This window comes from Sciurus vulgaris, assembly GCF_902686455.1.
Source record: "Sciurus vulgaris genome assembly, chromosome: 9".
Lineage (NCBI taxonomy): Eukaryota > Metazoa > Chordata > Mammalia > Rodentia > Sciuridae > Sciurus > Sciurus vulgaris.
In genome coordinates, this window is record NC_136469.1 from 82,229,360 (window position 1) to 82,237,213 (window position 7,854).

A 7,854-nucleotide genomic window follows, 5' to 3' on the forward strand; every position below is an offset into this window, starting at 1 on the left:
TTGCTAAAATTTTGTTGAGAATTTTTGCATTGGTGTTCATTAAGGATATTGGTCTGAAATTTTCTTTCCTCGAAGTGTCTCTGTCTGGTTTAGGTATCAGGGTGATATTGGCTTCATAGAATAAGTTTGGGAGGGTTCCCTCCTCTTCTATTTCATGGAATACTTTGAGGAGTATTGGCACGAGCTCTTCTTTAAAGGTTTTGTAGAACTTGGCTCAGAACCCATCTGGTCCCGGACTTTTCTTTGTTGGTAGGCTTTTGATGACCTCTTCTATTTCATTGCTTGAAATTGATTTATTGAAGTTGTGTATATCCTCCTCGTTCAGTTTAGGTAATTCATATGTCTCTAGAAACTTGTTGATGTCTTTGAGGTTTTCTGTTTTGTTGGAATATAGATTTTCAAAATCGCTTCTAATTATGTTTTGTATTTCATTCGTGTCTGTTGTGATATTTCCTTGTTCATTCTGAATTTTAGTAATTTGGGTTTTCTCCCTCTTTCTCTTTGTTAGTGTGCCTAAGGGTTTATCAATTTTGTTTATTTTTTCAAAGAACCAACTATTTATTTTGTTAATTTTTCTGATTGTTTCTTTTGTTTCAATTTCATTGATTTCGGCTCTGATTTTACTATTTCCTGTCTTCTACTATTTTTGGTGTTGGTCTGCTCTTCTTTTTCTAGGGCTTTGAGCTGTAGTGTTAAGTCGTTTATTTGTTGATTTCAACTTCTTTTGTTGAATACGCCCATGAAATAAATCTTCCTCTAAGTACTGCTTTCATAGTGTCCCAGAGATTTTGATATGATGTGTCTTTGTTCTCGTTTACTTCTAAGAATTTTTTAATTTCTCTCCTGATGTCTTCTGTTATCCATTCATCATATAATAGCGTATTATTTAATCTCAGGTATTGGAGAAGTTTCTGTTTTTTATTCTGTCATTTATTTCTAACTTCAATCCCTTATGATCTGATAGAGTACAAGGTAGTATCTCTATCTTCTTGTATTTGCTACCAGTGGATTTGTGGCATAAGATATGGTCTATTTTAGAGAAGGATCCATGTGCTGCTGAGAAGAAAGTGTATTCATTCTTTGTTGGATGGTATATTCTATAAGTCAGATAAGTCTAAATTGTTGATTGTGTTATTGAGATCTATGGTTTCTTTATTCAATTTTTGTTCGGATGATCTATCCAGTGTTGAGAGAGGTGTGTTAAAATTGCCTAGTATTATTGTGTTGTGGTCTATTTGATTTCTAGAATTGAGAAGGATTTGTTTGACGTACATGGATGAGGGAATGTTCGGGGTATAGATATTTATGATTGTTATGTCTTGCTGATTTATGTTTCCCTTAAGCAGTATGTAATGTCCTTCTTTATCCCTTCTGACTAGTATTGGCTTGAAGTCCACATTATCTGAAATGAGGATGGATACTCCAGCTTTTTTGCTGTGTTCGTGTGCATGGTATGTTTTTTCCCCATCCTTTCACCTTTAGTCTATGGGTATCTCTTTCTGTGAGATGAGTCTCTTGCAGGCAGCATATTGTTGGATCTTTCTTTTTAATCCAATCTGCCAGTCTATGTCTTTTGATTCATGAGTTCAGGCCATTAACATTTAGGGTTATTATGATTTGTGTCCCGGTCATTTGGCTCATTTTTTTTTTTTTTTTTTTACAACTTGATTTCTCCTTTATTTGGTTGTTCCTTTACGGTAGTTCCTCCCTTTGTTGATTTACATCGTTGTTTTTCATCTCTCTCATGGAATATTTTGCTGAGACTGTTCTGTAATGCCGGCTTTCTTTTTTAAATTCTTTTAGCTTTTGTTTATCATGGAAGGATTTTAATTCATTGTCAAATCTGAAGGTAAGTTTTGCTGGGTATAAGATTCTTGGTTGGCATTTGTTTTCTTTCAAGAGAGCTTGAAAAATGTAGTTCCAGGCCCTTCTAGCTCTTAGGGTCTGGATTGAAAAATCTGCTGATATCCGTATTGGTTTCCCTCTGAATGTAATATGATTCTTTTCTCTCGCAGCCTTTAAAATTCTGTCTTTATTTTGTATGTTAGGTATTTTCATAATAATGTGCCTTGGTGTGGGTCTATTGTAATTTTGTATATTTGGAGTCCTATAAGCCTCTTGAACTTGATTTTGCATTTCATTCTTCATATTTGGGAAATTTTCTGACATTATTTCATTGAATAGATTGTTCATTCCTTTGGTTTTTTTCTCTAAGCCTTCCTCAATCCCAATAATTCTTAAATTTGGCCTTTTCATGATATCTCATAGTTCTTGTAGATTCTGTTCATGATTTCTTAGCATCTTCTCTGTTTGGTCAACTTTGTTTTCACAATTAAATATTTTTTCTTCAATATCTGAGCTTTTGTCTTCTGGTGTTATATCCTATTGGTTATGTTTTCTATGGAGTTTTTAATTTTGTTTATTGTTTCCTTCATTTCAAGGATTTCTGTTTGTTTTTTTTTCAATATCTCTAACTCTTTATTGAAATGATCTTTTGCTTTTTGTATTTGCTATTTTAACTGTTGATTGGTGAGATCATTCAATGCCTGCATTTGCCGTTTCATCTCATCCTTCATGCCTGCATTTGCTCTTTCATCTCCTCGTTTGCTTCCCTGATCCATTTTGATTATGTACATTCTGAACTCCCTTTCTGACATTTCTTCTGCCATGCTGTCATTGGATTTTATTGCTATACCATCTAGATTTGTTTGGACATTTTCTTCCCTTGTTGTCTCATATTGTTCAGGTATCTACCCCTCTAATAGTGAAACTCTGGGCTATTGCAGATTTCCTCTATTGACTAATATTGTCTCTGTAGATTTCCAATAACTCATCTCTTAGCCTTCAGTAGCCTGAAGTCTTGGAGGAACTTGATAATGCGGTGCTCCACTAGGAAGCTGGCCTTCTACGTGTGGTGGCCCTCAGGTGAGGTATATTCCCCAATGGTTTTTAGCTGGTCCCGAGTCTCTCAATACCTCCTCTTCTTGGCTCCTGGGTCTTGTGAAAGGTCCTCTAACCTCCTGTAGGTGTCTCAGGAAGGGAGTTTCCCTTCCAATGATGATGACCATGCCCTCACGAGTAATTCAAAATGCCTGCACCAGCCTATAAAGAAGCCTCTGGCTAATTCCATGATGGCAACAAACCTCAGTGTTGTGGTCAGGCAGGGTTGTTCGTTGGAGGCATCTGTCTTTGGTCTGGTGGTTGGGCAGGTTGGCTACCCACCGCCCAGCTCTGCAAGGCAGGTGGGTTGGGTGCCCACCTGCTACCTCTGCAATGCAAGCGGTCTGAATGATCCACCAGCTCACTCCTCGACTGCAACCAACCAGTGATGGCACTGACCTAGGTGCAGGGGTCAGGTGGTTTCGCTCAGTTATGACGTCTGTCCTTGGCCTGCTGGCTGGGCGGGATAGCTGTCTGCCGCCTACCTCCGCCATTTAGGTGGCCTGGCTCACCCCCAGCTCACTCTGTGACTGCGACCAACTGGTGATGACAGTGACCTAGGTCTAAAGACATTTTTTAATGAGATATCATTTCCATACAGCAAAATTCATACGTTTAAAGTGCCTGGGTACACTGGTGTTGTATATAGCTAAACAGAATAATTTTTAAAAAAAATTTAATAGGAAAAAAGTATCCATCTCAATGAGTATTGACAAATAAGATATATTTTCATCCCCCTAGTAAATTCTTCCATATTCCTTCACAATAAGTTCCCTCCTCCCAGTCCTAGTTTCTAATCTGACTTTGTTTCCTGTAGATTTGGTTTTCCATGATGTTTTATCAATGGAATCATACAGTACATGTGTAGTCTTTTGTGTCTGAACTCTTTCTTCTTTGCATAGCACTTCTGAGATTTATTCATGTTGTTGGATGACTTTCTAGTCCATTCTTTTTTATTGTTGTGTAGTAGTCCATTGTATGAATGCACCCCAATTTGTTTATCCAATTAAAGAACATTTGCATTGTTTGTAACTTGGGGCTATCATTTACAATGCTGCTGTGTAAGACTTTGTGAGGATATATGTTTCTAATTCTCTTGGAAAACTACTGGGAGTTGATTGGTAGGTCATATATTAAGTGCACATTTAACTTAAAACTGTGAAATATTTCCATAGCAGCAGAGATATTTTTGCATTCTCACAAGCAATGAGAGTTCAAGTGACTTCACATTCTTCTTGACACTTGGTATTATCAAGCTTTAGTTTTAGCTGTTTTAGAAGGTACATCGAGGTATTTCATCATGGTTTAATTTGGGGTTTCCCAATGACAAATGATGTTAAGCATATTTTCATGTGCTTATGCTATCTTTTATCATTTTTGATGAAGTGTCTGTTTCAATCTTTGCTCATTTAAAAAATATGTTGTCTATTATTGTTGTTATAAGATTTCTTTATACTTTCTGGATGTAATTTCTTAATCAAGTATATCTTGTACAAACTTTTTCTTCCAGTCTTCCATTCTATTTTTAAGTTCTTCTCAAAGAACATATTTTAATTATATAATTTTAAAATGTTTTTTGTTTCTTGTGACCTATCCAGCAACCCTTTGCCCAACCCAATATCATGAAAAATTTCTCCTATGTATCTATACAATTTATAATATTAACTCTTGTTTGTCTCTATGACTTATTTCAAGTTAATTTCTGCATAGAGTGAAGTGAGTGTCCAGATTCATTGTTCTTTCATATGGATATTTAATTTTCCAGCATCAATTATTTAAAAGACTATTCCTTTCCCATTATTTGTTAAAAAAGAGAAACCCCAAATGATTATAAATGTGTGAGGTGTATTTCTGAACTCTTTATGTCATTCTAGTGATTTATATATCTATCCTTATATAAATATCATATTATCTTGATTGCTATAACTTTGTTGTAAATCTTGAAACCAGATGATAGTGTGGGTCCTCAAAATACATTCTTTTTTTGCTCTTCTAGATTTTTTGTATTATTACATAAATTTTATGAACTTCTGCTTCTGGCAAAGATGGAGTAAAAGGGACCTGATTTACCCTTCTACCTGAAACAACTAGGAAATTGGATAAAATATAAGAAACTATAGTTTTCAGTCATTGGATGTCAGGCAGTGCAGGGAAGTGATCAATGAGAGATGAGAAACAAATGAGATGAGCCAGTAATTGCACATTTTACTGCCTGGAGAGTTTCCAGGCCACAGAGTAGAGAGGGGGCACCCAGCAGTGGCTAACTGTCTCCCTATGGTGAGAGAAAAAAGTTGAGAGTCTTGGCAGAACAATCAGCTATAGTTCCTAGTGCAGAGTACAGAAGAGGAGAGACTGTTAAGAGAGTTTCAGAGATCTGCAGAGAGTCCTCAACAGGCTACTGATAATCTTCTGTGTCTGAGTGAAGTACCTGAGACTAGAGATAGAATCCCATCTGAAAGCAGCAGAGGGGAAAATCTGTGGCACTCATACAGGGCCAGAAAAAAAAAAATCATGTTCTCACCGTCCAGAGGAAGAAACCTCAAAGCTCATATGGAATTGGGTAGAGAATTCAGAAAGGGTTTGGAGCCAAATTAGCCATGGTTAAAGAGTATTCTAATTCCCACATAAAGAGGGTTAAAAGCAAACCTTGAAAGAATCAACCTATTTCCAAGTAATTAAACTGCATTCAAGAATAAAGGTCAAAAATATTTTTAAAAACATAAAAGTGTCTACAATTAACAAGATTCAGAATGTCTAGCATTGTTCCCCTTGCCTCACACGAAAAAGTACCATGTATCCCACTATTATCCCACTATCCCATGTATACCAATATTTAGGTGGTCCCTAAAGATATCTACACCCTGATTCTGGTGTTATGGTTTGGATATTAAGTGTCCCCAAAACTCATGTATTAAAGGTTTAGTGCCAATGCAATGATGTTCAGGGGTGGGACCTTTGGGAAGTGACTGGATCATAAAGATCCTGACCTCAGCCAAAAATAGTCAGAAGGGATAAAGAAGGACATTACATACTGCTTAAGAGAAACATAAATCAGCAAGACATAACAATCATAAATATCTATGCCCCGAACATTGGCTCGTCCATGTACGTCAAACAAATCCTTCTCAATTCTAGAAATCAAATAGACCACAACACAATAATACTAGGCAATTTTAACACACCTCTCTCAACACTGGATAGATCATCCGAACAAAAATTGAATAAAGAAACCATAGATCTCAATAACACAATCAATAATTTAGACTTAACCGACATATATAGAATATACCATCCAACAAAGAACAAATACACTTTCTTCTCAGCAGCACATGGATCCTTCTCTAAAATACAGCATGTTTTATGCCACAAATCCATTGGTAGCAAATACAAGAAGATAGAGATACTACCTTGTATTCTATCAGATCATAATGGATTGAAGTTAGAAATAAATGACAGAATAAAAAACAGAAACTTCTCCAATACCTGAGATTAAATAATACGCTATTATATGATGAATGGATAACAGAAGACATCAGGAGGGAAATTAAAAAATTCTTAGAAGTAAACGAGAACAAAGACACATCATATCAAAATCTCTGGGACACTATGAAAGCAGTACTTAGAGGAAGATTTATTTCATGGGGTGTATTCAACAAAAGAAGTAGAAATCAACAAATAAATGACTTAACACTGCAGCTCAAAACCCTAGAAAAAGAAGAGCAGACCAACACCAAAAGTAGTAGAAGACAGGAAATAGTTAAAATCAGAGCCAAAATCAACGAAATTGAAACAAAAGAAACAATCAGAAAAAATAACAAAATAAATAGTTGGTTCTTTGAAAAAATAAACAAAATTGATAAACCCTTAGCCAAGAGAAAGAGGGAGAAAACTCAAATTACTAAAATTCAGAATGAACAAGGAAATATCACAACAGACACGAATGAAATACAAAACATAATTAGAAGCGATTTTGAAAATCTATATTCCAACAAAACAGAAAACCTCAAAGACATCAACAAGTTTCTAGAGACATATGAATTACCTAAACTGAACGAGGAGGATATACACAACTTCAATAAATCAATTTCAAGCAATGAAATAGAAGAGGTCATCAAAAGCCTACCAACAAAGAAAAGTCCGGGACCAGATGGGTTCTGAGCCAAGTTCTACAAAACCTTTAAAGAAGAGCTCATTCCAATACTCCTCAAAGTATTCCATGAAATAGAAGAGGAGGGAACCCTCCCAAACTTATTCTATGAAGCCAATATCACCCTGATACCTAAACCAGACAGAGACACTTCGAGGAAAGAAAATTTCAGACCAATATCCTTAATGAACACCAATGCAAAAATTCTCAACAAAATTTTAGCAAATCGCATACAAAAATATATTAAAAAGACAGTGCATCATGATCAAGTGGGTTTTATCCCAGGGATGCAAGGTTGGTTCAACATCAGGAAATCAATAAATGTCATTCACCATATCAACAGACTAAAAGTTAAGAATCACATGATTATTTCAATAGATGCAGAAAAAGCATTTGATAAAATACAGCATCCCTTCATGCTCAAAACACTAGAAAAATTGGGGTAGTGGGAACATTCCTTAACATTGTAAAGGCCATCTATGCTAAGCCCATGGCCAATATCATTCTAAATGGTGAAAAACTGAAAGTATTCCCCCTAAAAACTGGAACAAGGCAGGGATGCCCTCTTTCACCACTTCTATTCAACATTGTCCTTGAAACTCTAGCCAGAGCAATTAGACAAACCAAAGAAATTAAAGGGATACAAATAGGAAAAGAAGAACTCAAACTATCCCTGTTCGCTGATGACATGATTATGTATTTAGAGGAACCTGGAAATTCCACCAGAAAACTCTTAGAACTCATAAGGGAATTCAGTAAAGTAGCAG